This window comes from Aotus nancymaae, unplaced genomic scaffold, assembly GCF_030222135.1.
Source record: "Aotus nancymaae isolate 86718 unplaced genomic scaffold, 86718_ANA_hifiasm-v0.15.2.pri h1tg000040l, whole genome shotgun sequence".
Lineage (NCBI taxonomy): Eukaryota > Metazoa > Chordata > Mammalia > Primates > Aotidae > Aotus > Aotus nancymaae.
In genome coordinates this window covers 129,972,444-129,987,432 of record NW_026988454.1, presented here as the reverse complement: position 1 = coordinate 129,987,432, position 14,989 = coordinate 129,972,444, and the positions used below count along the sequence as shown (strand labels likewise).

Below are 14,989 nucleotides of genomic sequence, written 5' to 3'. Positions count from 1 at the left end.
AGCATGTGATGTTATAGTGGCAATCTCTTACCTGTGAGAGTGTGTAGAATACTGAGCTCCTCAGTTCTAAAACAAAAGCAGACTTTAACTCCTGCTCCAGTCGTGCTTCTCTGCTTCTCAAACATCCAAAACTGCACCTCAGATTGCGTCATATTCTGAACACGTGGAAGGATGAGCACAGGAAATAAGAGTGCCTGGGTTACCACCCTCAGGGAATGCTGACCTCTCAAGTCCAGACCTGCCAAGGCAAGGAGAGAAGAGAAAGCAGCAGCTCCCCCGCATTCCTAAAGTACAACGTCCCCACCTACTGGTGAGCATGACCCAGTTACCATCCCTACGTTAACAATGTCCTCCTAAAATAAGAACCTTGAACTCCTTCCAGTAGTAGAATCTGCGTCCTTTAGCACACACAGTTCTACAACAAAAGATAAACGAAATATAAAGTCAAAATTTTTACAATGCAGTGAAGTTCTTTGAAGGTGTGAGAATAAAAATTTTAAAGCATGCCACACAAAGCTAGTTTTAAAATAACACCATTATTAGCAGTCCCTTTCCCTAGTGTCTATCTACTCTCACAGCTTCTGCTCAGACTGTCTTCTCTCCATCGTCTCTTCCATCTCCCAGTATAAATCTCCTTCCTTACGCTGCCTTTCCTGCCAACACCCTGCTTCCCCACGTGTTATGTTGGCAGCCTTTTTTCCCTTCTCATTGTTTGCTTCTGATATTTCAGATAAGAAATCTGATTCCGGTCTGGCTCTTGTTCTTTTATGTGTAAACTGTTTATTTCCCTCTTGGAAGCCATTAGATCATTTTTATTACATTTTATTTTCTGATTTTGTAGTAAAAATTTTCATCCCTACAGCTACATAACTACTTGTATATTTTCATAATTCCACTTGTTTCCTTTAGATTGTATGAATCTTATCTAGCCAGAGACTAAAGTCTTCCTTTCCCTCAGGAAAAAAAAATCTTCCATTTTTTTATTGTATTTTATATTCTTTCTAGTCTATTTTTTCTGGAATGCCTATTATACAGCAGTTGGAGATGGTTATATAGAACTTTCTCAACGTATTTTCACAATTTCATGTGTTCCAAGGTAGCTAAAATATTTCCCATCCCCCTTTTTTTTTTTTTTATAACTCAGGACCACTACTTGAACACTCTAATTCTTTCTCATCTACCTTAAAGTGTTTCCTCATTATGCTCAAGAACGAGAATGCTCAAGAATGAGAGCAATTTAAAATGAAATCATTTTAACCTGTCTCCTCAGAGACAGGTTCCATTGGCTTCTTTTTTTCCTATGTATTATGTATTGGTAAAATTTTCCAGTTTCTTTGCATGTGTTGTAATTTTTGTGTAATATTGATATTTTAGACAATGTAATGTATTCACTGAATTCTGATTCCCCAGTCCCTAGGAGTAAATGCTCTTGCCGTTTGCTGTGTGTGTTAGTGACTGGCTTGTGCTAGTTCTTTGACGTGTTTCCCCCTAGTATGCAGCACACAGTGTCTCTGTTAAGTTTGTTTGATAATTTTTCTTTTCCTTATTAAGCTGACTTCCTAAGGTCACCCCTGGTCATCATAGCTTAATGTCAGCCTATGATTGATGAAGTGTTTTGCTTACACACCTTGAGTCAGTAAGGCTTCCACACTTTGCCATTGAATTGAGTGTGACTTGGGAAATGCTTTCAAAGTTCCAGGGCTTTATAGGTATGTCCCAGTTTTTACTTTCTGCCTTCACATGGCCTTGTATTCAGCCAGGTCTTTATTGAGCAAGCTTAACAAAGCTCACGCAGACAGCTTTCCACACTACTGGGGATAAATGAGATGTTAGCAAGGCTGTTTTTGACTATCTCATTCTCTGGATCTCCCTGTTAAAATTCCTGACTGGCCTGCCATTATGACTTCAAGATAGTTGAGATGTTAACCTTCCTTAATTATTTGCCCCGAGATCTATGCCGCTTTCTATAAAACCCCAAAACCCCAAGACATTATTCTGAGGGTGTGTGTGTGTGTGTGTGTGTGCATGCGCTCTTTTCTAGACAATGTGCGCTCCCTCTGGCAGGGTAGAAGAGCTGTCTAATTCCATGGCCTGTCCTGCTCACACAGGTAGAAATTCTGCACCATAAGTTGGGGTGGACACTGTTGGTGTAGGCAGATGCTGGACAAGATAATACTGATTTTGCCATTTTAATTAGGCTCCAGTCTAGATTCTCTTAACTAAATGCTTCTCAATGTTCATGTCCTTTGATTAATTTCCAGAGTTTTTAAATGATTTTTTTTGGCAATGTTGTCCAATGTTATCAATGCTTTTTAGATTCATGGAAATGTTTTAATGTCAATATATATGGTATATTTTTATGTATTTTCTATGTGAACTTGAAAAGAATCTGCATACAGCATTTGGTACATACACACTTAGGATTACATGTCTTTTTGATGTATTGACTCTTTTTCATTGTGAAAAGTTTATCTCTAGTACTATTCCTTATTTGTAAAGTTTTCTTTGTCTGATAGTAATGTAGCCACTCCAGCTCTCTTGTTAGTATATGCCCAGTGTATATTTTTTCATCCTTATATTTTTAATCTGTGTCTTCATACTTAAAATGCATTTCTTATGGACAGTATATGGTCAAAAGTCTTGCTTATTTATCCAGTTTAGAAATACGCATTTAATGAGATTACTGAAGTACTGAATTTAAGCCTACCACCTTGCTGCTTTTAGTTTTTGCCCCCTCCGTTGTTTTTCTTTTATTCCTCTTTACTTGCCTTTCTTAGTACATTTTTCTCTCTCCTAACGGTAAGTGAGTAGAGATATGTCAGAACTTAGGTCTTTAAGATTTGTGGAACTTTTAAAAACTTCTTATTCTATTTTATTTGAGACAGAGTCTTGCTCTGTCACCCAAAGTGGAGTGCAGTGGCACACAATTTGTAGAACTTGAGTGGAAAATCTTAAATAAGAATATCACAGAGGAAAGCCCAAATTTCTGCATGTGAAAGAAATTTGCATGCAGAATAGGGCACCCTCTTTTAGTTTTCATCTTTTGGGGGGATTTTTCTCCTCAATAGCAACTAATTCTTTCAGCACCAAACTCCAGCCTTGGTCTTCTTTTCCTGGTAAGACTGCATCTTTCTGCTTGAGCTTTATTCACCAACTACTGCTTTAGACTGAAAAGCACCCTCAGGGAAAACTCACAGTAAATGTTGAACTCACCTAGTTTACTTTCCTTTTCTCAATATTTATCTCCTCATGTATTCTGTCTGCTTCAAAAGATGTCCAATGATTGCAAATTTTTAAATCCTTTTATAGATTTCATAACTTTTGTTGCTAGGAAGGCTAAATGTAGACATATGGTTTTTAATATAAGTAAGTAGCTATAGAGGCAAAGGTATAGATGTTTACATGTATGCCCACAAATAAGACCTTAGATTTTTGACATTCCCATAGCAATGAGCCCACCTAACACATAGATCTTGATCTAGCTTTTTAACCAGACTCTTCTAAAAGGTGCCAGAGCTATGACAGATTCTAGAGCTTGAGGAAAAAAGACAAAGACAATCATAGAAAGTAAGAATATTTAAGAATGGTGGATACCTGTCAGCTGTCAGAGATGAAGAATGTGTTCAAAGAATTGTAGATACATGCTGTTTTACATAGATAGGCAAAAAATAACTGGAAGAAAGAATGCATACCACAAATACCTAAATTACAATATATTCAGTGTGATCATATTAATAACAAACAAAATGATCTTCATTAAAAATTTGTTTTACCGGGGGAGGATCCAAGATGACCGAATAGGAATAGCTCTGGAGTGCAGTTCCCAGCCAGAACAACACAGAGGGTAAGTGGTCACCACATTTCCAAAGGAGTTATTACTGCCCACAGACCAGGAGATTCCCAGGCTGGAATTTGCCATGAGTTTCCAGCACGGCTGTTTCAGCCAATGCAGTGGGTGTCCGCAAAAAACTTCACACAAATCTGGGCAGCCATTTCAACTGGTGCCTGGAACTACTGGGAGACAGAGCCACCCATTCAACTGAAAAAAATGGGGCTGAAACAGGGAACCAGGTGATCTGGTTCGGCAGGTCCCACCCCCACAAAGACCAGCAAACTAAATGCTCTGGATTGAGAGTTTCGCAGCAAGTGCAGCTGGACCTTGGACAGTCCAGCTCTGTTGGGGAAAGAGCGTCCACCATTACTGAGGCAGTCCACCACTACTGAGGCAGTCCACCATTACCAAGGCAGTCCGCCATTACTGAGGCAGTTCTAACTATACCTTTGTAAACAAAACCACAAGCAAGTTCACACAGCAGCTGGGCAGAGGCCACGACAGCTCAGCAATGCCTCTACTAGCAGACTGTTACTAGGCTATCTCCTTGGTGAGCAGGGAAGCTCTGAAAAAAGGCAGCAGCATGTCAGGAACTTATAAATAAAGCCCCACCTTTCCAGGACAGAGTATCTGGGAAAAAAAGCAGTTATGAGTTCCGCTGCAGCAGACTTAAACATACCTGCCCAGCAGCTCTGAACAGAATAACAGAGCTCACAGCTTAGCACTTGAGCTCCTACAAGGGACAGACTGTCATCTTAAGCAGCTCCCCTACTCCCATATATCCAAAAAGACGCCGCATAAAGGAGAGCTCAGGCTGACAGGTGGATATCTTTCTGGGATGAAGAAAACAGAAGAAACCAGCAGCAATCTTTACTGTTCTGTAGCCACCGCAGGTGATCCCAAGGAAGCAGGGTCTGGAGTGGACATCCAGCAGTCCTGCAGCAGTGGGGCCTGACTGTTAGAAGGAAAACTAAAAAACAGAAAGAAATAACTTCAATATCAACAAAAAGGACGTCCACTCAGAGAACCCATCCAAAAATCACCAACTACAAAGACCACAGGTAGAAAAATCTGCAAAGATGGTAAGAAACCAGCACAAAAAGGATGAAAACACTCAAAACCAGAACGCCTCTCCTCCGCCAAGAGATCACAACTCCTCACCAGCAATGGAACAAAGCTTGATGGAGAATGAGTTTCATGAATTGACAGAAACAGGCTTCAGAAGGTGGGTAATAACAAACTTCTGAGCTAACAGAACATGTTCTAACCCAATGCCAAGAAACTAAGAACCTTGAACAACACACTTGACGAAATGCTAATGAGATTAAACAGCTTAGAAAAGGATATAAATGACTTGATGGAGCTGAAAACATAACATGAGAAGGTTGTGAAGCATACACAAGTTTCAATAGCTGAATCGACCAAGCAGAAGAAAGGATATCAGAGATTGAAGATCAACTCAATGAAATAAAATGAGAAGGCAAGATTAGAGAAAAAAGAGTGAAAAGAAATAAACAAGTCTCCAGGAAATATGGGGTTTTGTGAAAAGACCTAATCTATGTTCAACAGGTGTACCTGAATGTGACAGAGAGAATGAATCCAAGCTGGAAAACACTCTTCAGGATATTATACAGGAAAACTTCCCTAACCTAGCAAGGCAGGCCAATATTCAAGTCCAGGAAATACAGAGAACACCACAAAGGTATTCCTCAAGAAAAGTAACCCCAAGGCACATAATCATCAGATTCACAGGGTGGAAATGAAGGAAAAATTGCTAAGGGCAGCCAGAGAGAAAGGTCAGGTTACCCACAAAGGGAAACCCATGAGACTCACAGCAGATCTCTTGGCAGAAACCCTACAAGCCAGAAGAGAGTGGGGGCCAATATTCAACATCCTTAAAGAAAAGAACTTTCAATCTAGAATTTCATATCCAGCCAAACTAAGCTTCATAAGTGAAGGAGAAATAAAATCCTTTATGAACAAGCAATTGCTGAGAGATTTCATCACCACCAGGCCTGCCTTACAAGAGCTCCTGAAAGAAGCACTAAACATAGAAAGGAACAACCAGTACCAGCCACTCCAAAAATGTACCAAATGGTAAAAAGCATCGACACAATGAAGAAACTGCATCAACTAATGGGCAAAACAACCAGCTAGCATCAAAATGGCAGGATCAAAATCACACGTAACAATATTAACCCTAAATGTAAATGGGCTAAATGCCCCAATCAAAAGACACAGACTGCTAAATTGGATAAACAGTCAAAACCCATTGGTTGCTGTATCCTGGAAACCCATCTCACATACAAGGACACACATAGGCTCAAAAAAAAGGGATGGAGAAAGATTTACCAAGCAAATGGAGAGCAAAAAAAAAAAAAAGCAGGAGTTGCAATCCTACTCTCTGATAAAATAGACTTTAAACCAACAAAGATCAAAAGAGACAAAGACATAATAGTAAAAGGATCAATGCAACAAGAAGAGCTAATGATCCTAAATATATACACACCCAATACAGGAGCACCCAGATACATAAAGCAAGTACTTAATGACCTACAAAGAGACTTAGACTCCCACACAATAATAGTGGGAGACCTTAACACTCCACTGTCAATATTAGACAGATCAACAAGACAGAAAATTAACAAGCATATCCAGTACTTGAACTCAGATCTGGACCAAGCAAACCTAATAGACATCTACAGGGCTTTCCACTCAAAATCCACAGAATATACATTGTTCTTAGCACCGCATCACACCTACTCTAAAATTGACCACATAATTGGAAGTAAATCACTCCTCAGCAAATGCAAAAGAATGGAAATCATAACAAACAGTCTCTCAGACCACAGTGCAATCAAGTTAGAACTTAGAATTCAGAAACTAAGTCAGAACCGCACAGCTTCATGGAAACTGAACAAGTGGCTCTTGAATGTTGACTATATAAATGATTAAATGAAGGCAGAAATAAAGATGTCTATTTACACAGATATCTATTTACTGACATGCAAGACTGTTCTTCACCTCTTTTGCAGAATTCATAAAGAAATGATGGGAAAAACACATCATCAATGATGGCCTGGATAAAGAAAATGTGGCACATATATACCATGGAATACTATGCAGCCATAAAAAAGAATGAGTTCATGTCCTTTGCAGGGACATGGATGAAGCTGGAAACCATCACCCTCAGCAAACTAACACAGGAACAGAAAACCAAACACCGCATGTTCTCACTCATAAGTAGGGATTGAACAATGAGAACACTTGTCCATGTCTCACATGTCTCAACAATGAGAACACACAGGAGAGTATCACAAACTGGGGCAGGTTAGGGAGTAGAAGGAAAGGGGAGGGAGAGCATTACCTAATGCATGCAGGGTTTAAAACCTAGATGATGGGTAGACAGGTGCAGCAAACCACCATAGTGCATTTATACTTATGTAACAAACCTACATATTCAGCACATGTATCCCAGAACTTAAAGTAAAATTTTAAAAAAATGATTAAATGTTGCAAAGACAAAATGCAAAAAAGAAAGAAGGAATTAATAAAAACAGAATCAGACAACAGTGAAAGAGCAAACAGAAAACCAGCAAACAGAAAAATTAACAAAGCTGGGCTGGGTGTTGTGGGCTCATACCTGTAATCTCAGCACTTTGGGAGGATGAAGAGGAAGGATCATTTGAAGCCAAGAGTTGGAGACCAGCCTGGGCAACATAGTAACACCTCCTCTCTACAAAAAATTTAAAAATTACCCAGGCACAGTGATACACGTCTAGTCCCAGCTACTCCTATTCCAGAGGCTGAAGTGGGAAGATCACTTGAGCCCAGGAGGTTGAGACTGTAGTGAGGATCACGCCACTGCACTCCAGCCTGGGTGACAGAGTGAGACTCTGTCTTTTAAAAACAAAACAAAACAAAACAAAAAACAGAAATCCAAAGATGGTTCTTTGTGAAGATTAATAAAATTGATAAAATTCTAGGAAAGAAGAGAGGAACAGAAATTAGCAATAAGAAAAAAACAGGATTGTCATTACAGATGCTTGAGACACTGAAGGGATAAAAAGAGATACTGTGAATAACTATGCCGATTAATTCAACAGTTGCATTTACATATATAGTTTAGTTTTAGCATATTAATGGATTACGAAGTAAGACCATTTCCATTTTACAAATAAAATTGCTGGGTAAAAATGATATACATCAATTGTCCAAGATCATGCAGCTGATTAATATAAACAAGAACTCGTATTTACATTCCAGTTTTTGTTATCATGAAATCGATGCACTTTCTACAAGTCCCATCCAGCCTCTGTTATTATGATGGACCTTTAACCACTGTTGGGTTTTGTGACCATAAAGAGGCCATGGAACTGCTAATAAAATGCAAAACACTTGAAAAAACTACAGATTTTTTGTGTTACGTAAGTTGCCTACAACTCATTTGAATGCTTTTCATGGAGTATTTTTCTCAGAAAACCTGCATTAATATAAATAATAATGATCACTTAGCAGACTATTCAACTGGTTATTTATATTAAATAGCATTATCTAAAATATGTTTCTAAATATTTTAGAATACTAGCAGATTATTGGGGAAAATTATATGATTTAACCTTGCACCTTTTTCACTAAATTACCAGGAGAAACATTTTGTTTTCCTTAGTGGACAAAAGAAAATCTCATGTTGTTCAGTGTCAAAATGATACTCATTCCTCTTATTTGAGTCAATTTACTAACATTTTGAATTGCTAAATGTAAAGCTAGAATCCTAGGCTCAAAAACAACTAGGAAGTAGTCAAACATGTAATGGGTAGGTGAGACCAAAGGCGGGGTGAAAGTCAGTATGCCAAGTCTCCCCAAATCTTTTGGAGGCTGCATATGTAATACACACAGACACACACACACACACACACACATATGGACACACACACACACACACACACACACACACAGAGGTCCATTATCTATTTCTGGTAGCAGGACTTTGCTTGAACTAGCTTTTAACTGAAGCTCTGAAGCGAGGCTCTCACTTTATTGTGTTCTGATCCTATGTATGAAAAACTCCAGCCTACTAAATAAATTTATAAATAGAATTTTTTAAAGTAATAATAGGTAAAAATCTAATGACATTGCAAAAAAGTGTTCAGTCTGCTACTAGAACCTCAAGAGACTTTTGCAAGATAAAAGGTAGGTTAGAATTGTGTGAGGAAAGCCCAGCAGTTTGTTGTGCAGGACGTTGGAGGCTACAGAATAAACGGAGTAGATTCTGAATGGAACAAGGAAAGCACCTCTGTGTTCGTACAGGAGCATGCTGGAGGGAATACTGAAGACCATCAGAAACTTCAAATAGCTATACCAATAATTCCAAGGCTAACTCACACAGTGTGAAGCCCCACATAGGACTTCATATTTTATCATTAATTGAGACAATTCTCATTGATGTACATCATTTCCACAAACTTCTACTGAATGTAGATAGCACCAGGCACAGATCATAAAGAGCATGCCAAGCAGAAAAAATCAGGATGAAGAAAATGGTATATGAATGGTTAATACGAACAGTTCTACATGATGTTACAACTCTACGATATTACACATTTTAAAGCATTTGGAAAATACAGATATTTAAAATTCTGGGGCTTTTGAGAATACAAGTGAATAACTTGCTTAATTGAAAGTATAGAGGAAGAAAAAACAAAATGTTCCTTGACTCCTATTAGAAGAAATTTTTTTTTTAGAATAGAGATAACCAGAAATGTAGAAAGATACGTGAAAAGCAGAATTGCTGTCTATTGTGTTTCTCCTGTATCCCAGTCACCTGAAGCATAGTAGGAGTAGAGGGATGTGGAGTGGGATGTGGTGGGGTACAGCACAGTAAAGACTTGTTAGGGGCCAGGTGCAATGGCTCATGCCTGTAATCCCAGCATTTTGGGAGTCCAGGGTGGGTGGATCATTTGAGGTCAGGTCACCTCCTGTGGAGGACCTATTTCCATGCAGGAAATATACTTTCCAGACATCAAATTTGTCAGTGCCTTAACCTGACAATACCACTCTATTTCTTCAAACCAGTTGGCCACAGTTGTATGTTCAAATGGGCCTCCCCTTGATATTTTGTATCTAGCATCCTCTGATTTTCTGAGATTCCTTAGGATATGATCAGAATGGTTGTTTATCAGCATGCCAATTAGCCACAAGATAAAACTTGTTTAAAAACCCAAATCTATTACCCAGTTGTCAGCGCACTGCATATTGGCTCAAATATCTGCTCTGCAGGTAGCTGTTATAGGTACAGAACATGAATTCCAATACACGTAAATAGAGTGATGTTTGTTGTTTTTCCTCCTGGAATCAGAAGTGGGAAAACAAGGACCACTGCACGTAGTGGATGAGGAACATGGCCAGGAGGACACAGGTAAGGCAGCTTCAGAGGTACTGGGCAGATGCCAGGTGCACTCATAGAGGACATCCATTGCAGGGCCCAGGCAGCCCATAGGCAGCCATTGTTCATTGTGACTTATAGCATCTTGAGGCAAGCCCCCCAGCTCCAGCAGCGTGAAGCACATGCAACTCCAGAAGGCCTCCAGGTAGATGAGCACATCTAGCTGGCGATGGTCATCCAGCTCTCTCTCCTGAGGTGGGTGGTGCACTCCATGCCCAGTGGCTGTGGTGGGTCAGGTATAGTGTGGTGAGGAGGGGGCAGGAGGTGCAGCTGCCTGAAGCCTATGCAGCCTCCAATGCACCCAGGCTGGGTCCTGACCTTGGCCCCTCCCAGACTTCCATGCACTCTTTGTTATTAAAATACACATCTGCATATTTATTTTATTAGATTATGCATTTCTTAGAATGATGGGTCAATTAATTTTACATATGCAAAATATGAAGATCAATGTAGTGAACTGACATACTCAATGTCATTCAGTTAATTATATTAATTTCTCCAATTTCATTGGAAATTAGACTGAGGAAATTTCTAAGCAAAGTGTTTAAGGTGCAGCTTCACTTCTCTTGACTATTTATAGTACTTTGTGAGAAGACAAATGATTCAAAATAGAATTATGAATCAAACGGGAGCAGAACCTAAAATTTGGAAAATTCTCAGCCTATCCATATTATAAAATATGAGAGAGCATATTTTGGAGAGAAGATGGATGTGGCCAAGGGACCACCATACTAGGAGATTAGTATGGATCAGCCATCTGAACAGAATCCAGGACCTATGGTCCAAAACAATGGAAAAATGGCTCCAAAGGCATTTTTGGAGATCTTTGAAATTGCCACTCTCAACACAGGCCCAGAGTGAAAGAGGCCTGATGAGTGTGGGTCCTTCAGAGAACCCCTGCTAGGATAATATCCAGCACAGCCACAGGGATAAAACTTGGACTCATGACCCAGGTCCTAAGCCACTGCAGAGGAGGGGCCACCATAACAAATTGTCATAAGGATAGAGTTGCCCAAAGACATGAGGGCAGTGTCCCCTGAAGATGTGGAGGCCCAACCTTTGCTCCAGTGAGTCCAGAAAGTGGGATCTCCAACCCAAGCCAAGGCTTCAAGCCAAAAATGGTTGTTCTCTAACTGTAAAGTTTTGGATTTGTTTGAGACTTCTCATTCCTCTCTTTTTCCCTATTTCTCTCTTTGGAATGGGAATGTTATCCTATGCCTGTCCCACTAGTGTATTCTGGAAGTGCATACCATGTTTGATTTCACAGGTTCATAGCTGAAGAGCAATTTACCTCAAAATGACTTGTATGTTGAATCTTACACATATCTAACTTAGACCACATTTAGATGAGACTTCAGACTTTAATGTTGATGCTTGAATAAATTAGGCCTTTTGAAACTAGTGGGATGGAATAAATAATTTTGTATATAAGGAGGACATTAATGTTGGGAGACCAGAAGCAGATTTCTATACAATATTTATGGTATTTTGTTATAGTTGCCCAAACAGACTATGACACTACAATACTTGGAGCAGTCTCTTATGCATTTTTGTTTAATTAGGTTTTTTTTCTTCCTCTGTATTCTGCCTGCCTACTCTTATCTTCCTGGTCTGGAATGGTCACTCACCAGATGACCGTGTGGGCACTTATGGCACAAATGTCTATCAGACATATGGTGCCTTTGGCTAGTTTATATATGAATTTGATGGAGACGAGCTGTGGATGTGGAAAAAAAGAAGACTGTGTGGAGGCTGCCTGAGTTCAGCAACTTTACCATATTTGAAACACAGAATGCCCTGAGAAACATAATTGTGGCAAAAGGAAATTTAGACAGCTTGATTAAAGTTTCTAACTTTACACCTGCCATGAACGGTAAGTGTCCACAGTTCTAGTTGTCTTCACTCCACGTATCTCACATTCCAGGTCTCATCTCTGCCTTCCCCAGGGTTAGCTTCTCTTCCCATTGCACTATAAATTTTCCTCCTTCCCAGTACATTTCCTGGCAAATATTCATTTCACATCATATTCATTTGATCTTTAAACACCTTTCCTCAGTTTCCATGAGATACTCATTGCATTCCTAAATTAGAATGTTCCCACCATTTGGCCTCTTGGCACGCACACGTGCATGCCTCCCACCCCCCCGCCACACACACACACATACACACACAAAATTCCCTGTAAACTCCCAAAGGCAAGAAAGTGTTTTGAGTTTCATGCAGATAAGATGAAGGTTGCACCTAGGTTTTGAAAGGACAGGAAAAGTCTCACAAACAGCTAGGGAATTGTGAATGGAAAGCCTTCCCCAAGATGTTCAATAAACTCAAGGCATGGTAATTGTAAACTCAAACAAGTGCACTCTCTTCCTTGCAGAACGTCCTGAAGTATCTGTGTTTCTCATATCTTCTGTGGTCCTGGGTGTTCCCAACACTCTCATCTGTCTAGTGGACATCTTTCCTCCTGTGATCAACATCACTTGGTTTTAAAATGGACACTTAGTTCCAGAAGGTACTTCTGAGACAACCTTCTACTCCATGAGTGACCACTCCTTCCTCAGGCTCAGTTACCTCACTTTTCTCCCCTCCATTGATGATTTCTATGACTGCAAGGTGGAGCACTGGGGCCTGGAAGAGTCACTCCTCAAGCACTGGGGTATCTTTAAATCCTTTCATGGTGTGTATATCCTCTGATTCTATCCCAAGTCCACATAGCCTTATGACCTTTAGCCCTCATTGCCACAACTTCATTTCCCACAATTGCCAAGTTTTATAATACTTGGCTTCACTCTTCTCCCAAAGTCTAGGGGTCTTGCACATTTCTAAACACACACAAAATCTACCCATAGGCACATAGTCCCTGTGACCCTGCCTGTTTCTTTTTTCTCAGAACCTGAGATTTCCACCCCTGTGTCAGAGCTGACAGAGACCATTTGGTGTAAAGCAAATCTGCACCCTCAAATTGGCCGCAGGCCTCGTGGACATTGTGATGGGCAGCATCCTCCTTATCTGAGGTCTACATTCACATGGTGTTTCCAGCCCCCAGATGACCACATGAGTTATGGCCTAGAAAACAGGAAGGTAAGGACTCAGATGTGTCATACCTGGAACAATGTATCTGGAGGAAGAGAAGCTGGGAGTGGAGGATTTGCATCCTATATATCTAAACGTGTTTGGAAAAGTTGCGGGCAAATTAGAGACTGGGTTGGCCTTGAGACAGGAGCATGGAACCCACCAACCTCATGTAGCTTGATATTTCAGGTAATCAGTCTTTACAAGAAAGAGGAGGAATATATGACCTAGACCCATTCTCTGTTTCAGTTCATCATGCTGCTCCTTCTAGGCCTTCCTCTCTTTCCCTTTTGAGTGGAACTTACAGAGAATTTTCCCTTCGGACATCACCTACTTTTATTAATTATTCCAATCTACTCTTCTATTCATTGTCTACCTCCAACAGAGAGACCTGGACCATTCCACCCAAGTATATACCTAGTTCTTGGTCACTGCAATGCAGGATCTGTGGGGAAAAAAAAAAAATCTCATCTGTGGTGTCTTTATTTAATCTGTACTTTTCTGTCTTTTTGTCAGGCATGATTCAGGTCATCCCTGAGAATGGAAGACCTCATGTTGGAATTTTAGCAGATGTATCAGCCCCTTTTCTCAGGTCATATTGATACCACACAACCAATGTGCCAAAATGATATTGTAACATAATAAATCATCGTTTCCTTCTGTACTTCTTTGCGTTTTCTCTCCCTACCCACTTGGGTATCAGTGAGGATAGTGCATACTTTCTGCCTGCTGTGTAGTGTTTTTATGCAAAAAAAAAGTAATGCCTAGGTTTTTAGTTTTAAAAATAGAATTCTAACAGCTGCAGAAGAAACAACAAATTGAAATAAAGTATTTTACACTCAAAAACTTGCATTTGAAAAGAAAAATTAAAAAAAAATTCCAAAGATATTTGAGCAGACTAAAAAACAATATGAGAAATTTTCTCCCCATTTTCCACCCTAGATGGTACAGAAACTCTCTAGGCTGGGAACTGACAGAAGTTAGAAGTGAGATCAAGAGAATGAGATAACTGACAGAGCAGGAGCATCACCATCTTGGATGCAAAGCCATTTTGAAATTTCGCTTGATCAAAAACTGCCTAAACCCAACCCAAAAAGCATCAGCCTAAAGGTTAATGTCAGCATGACCATAAATCACAAATGACACCTCCAACCAGAAACATTCCAACCCTGAGATAAGCCCCTCTCCAACCAGAGACATGCCAGCCCTGAAATAACCTGCCCTCAAACTGGAGAGATTTTGAGAGGAGGGATAGTAAAAAAAGGCATCCTTGAGGTCTAATACGGAGAAATGGTAAGTGTTGGGAGGAATTCACAGCAGGAGGGCTTGGGACAATAGGACAAACAGGAACAATAGCAGAGTTGAGTTGTCACAAATCCTGAACCAGTCTATAGGAGCCATCCAGGTTTTAAATTGGGAGAATAGGCTACTCCCAGCAACTCACCTGGACTGTCCTCCCACAGGGATTCAGAGACAGCCCTCACTATTTCAGTCAGGCACTTCGACTGGATCTCCCCAACTACCTCTACAGCCTAGCATTTTGCTTCAATATGTGGATGATTTACTTCTTTGCAGCCCCTCTCTAGAACACTGTGTTCAACACATCACTAGGCTTTCAAATTTTTTGGCTAAATGGAGGTACC

The 14,989-nt window shown here is 40.0% G+C and overlaps 1 pseudogene; it reads left to right on the top strand.

Moving 5' to 3' along the window:
- The first annotated feature begins 215 nt into the window (after positions 1–215).
- Positions 216–14,989, top strand: part of LOC105704651 (H-2 class II histocompatibility antigen, A-R alpha chain-like) — a 31,986-nt pseudogene continuing 17,212 nt past the window's right edge.